General features: G+C 42.2%; 1 non-coding gene across 1 annotated transcript; it reads right to left on the bottom strand.

Annotated features, from left to right (window-relative positions):
- Nucleotides 1–1,233: 1,233 nt before the first annotated feature.
- On the bottom strand, nucleotides 1,234–1,305 carry trnaq-cug. The gene has a single exon. It is a non-coding gene; the product is annotated as a tRNA-Gln (tRNA).
- Between the last annotated feature and the right edge of the window lie 283 nt (nucleotides 1,306–1,588).

A 1,588-nucleotide genomic window follows, 5' to 3' on the forward strand; every position in this document is an offset into this window, starting at 1 on the left:
ACAGGAGCTGCAGTCCGTGTCCAACTGTCAAACGGGAAATGGGAACCCGCCACAGTTGTGGATTCAGCAGGCACCCAGAGATCATACAACATCCTCACAGAAGAAGGTCAGGTGCTGAGACGCAACAGGCGTCACCTTCTGAAAACTGAGAGTAGCACCAACACAGAGACACCAGCTCATGACCCTGATCATGAGAACACTGAGCCAATGACCTTACAGCAGGACACCGTGAGTCCAGCCCCCCAAGAACCTCCACGCTTCACCACCACTAAATCAGGTCGCATAGTGAAACCAAGAGCTAAGCTAGACATAAAAAAAAAAAAAAAAATATGACTTTGATGGTGAAATTGTTTGTTCTGTTGTTACAGTTAAGAAAATACCAGAGTCAAGGTTACAACTATTATAGTTAGTTATGTCAAGATTCTCAGGAATGTTTAAAATTGAAGTTAAGGCTGACCTACAGTATTACATTTAAGTGACAGTTATCGTCATACTGCTCAGTACATTTGAACCGTGTTGAAGTAACTGAACCAAGTTTGAATGTTCGAATTAATTGTTGCTGTGACATTTTGGCAGCTGTGATTATTTACAACGGTCATGTTCTTCAAAAGAAAGGAGATGTAGTATTTGGATATGGCTAGGAGCCCACCGGTTGATGACGTAAGCAAGGTGCGCCAGAGTAATAGAGTTACAACAATAAAGGTTGGCGACGCACGCACGCCAGAGAGCGACTGAAGCACATTGTCTGTGTCTTTATTATATCGTTCCGTGAACATTACAGTAAACACCCTATTGTGACATCATTCTTCCTGCCAAGGACGTATACAATTATTAATCATCTATCACTGATGGGTTTCCATTGCATCTTTTGGTTGAACATGCATGAATGCGAATTTCAGAAGTGTCAGGAGAATTAAGCCTTTAGTGATCGGAACACAAAGCAATTTTGTCTTAGCTTGTCATGTTCTTGGATTTGGGTTAAAAGCTGCCTGTTCAGCTCCTCAATTTCTTTGGCTTTATTCCCTCTATTTCAGTGACCAACCCCTGTACGCTACTATAGCCGACAAAACCCTTGTCAACAGCAAGATTATTCAAAGAGCATTTGGTCAAAAAATGCACTTTTGCAGCCTTTATCTAGAATCAAATGCAAGGCTGGCACACAGATTACTGACTTGATCAGGGATATTTGGCCAGTCAGTTTCCCATGACTGTGCTTCTCCAAGGAAGTCAACCAGGTCCCACCGAGATTTGAACTCGGATCGCTGGATTCAGAGTCCAGAGTGCTGACCATTACACCATGGAACCACAAGAAACAGCTCAAAAGGATACATCTTCCAATGCCAGACTGTTAAACGTGCTTGTACTTGATTTTGGACAGAATGTGATTTCTGACATTTTCTCAGACTTCTCACATCATCCAACGCTCAACTCTTTTTATCTGTTTGAAGTAGTCAGAACAATCTTTGAAGCTAAAGTAGGATGACTGCTTTTTACAATGTCTCGCCCATCAAACACATATTTAATGGGAGAGACTTTGCAAAAATCTCCCATGATGACCCTGCTGAGCATTGTCGACCTGAGGTAAACA

The sequence above is a fragment of the Pygocentrus nattereri genome, chromosome 22 (genome assembly GCF_015220715.1).
Source record: "Pygocentrus nattereri isolate fPygNat1 chromosome 22, fPygNat1.pri, whole genome shotgun sequence".
Lineage (NCBI taxonomy): Eukaryota > Metazoa > Chordata > Actinopteri > Characiformes > Serrasalmidae > Pygocentrus > Pygocentrus nattereri.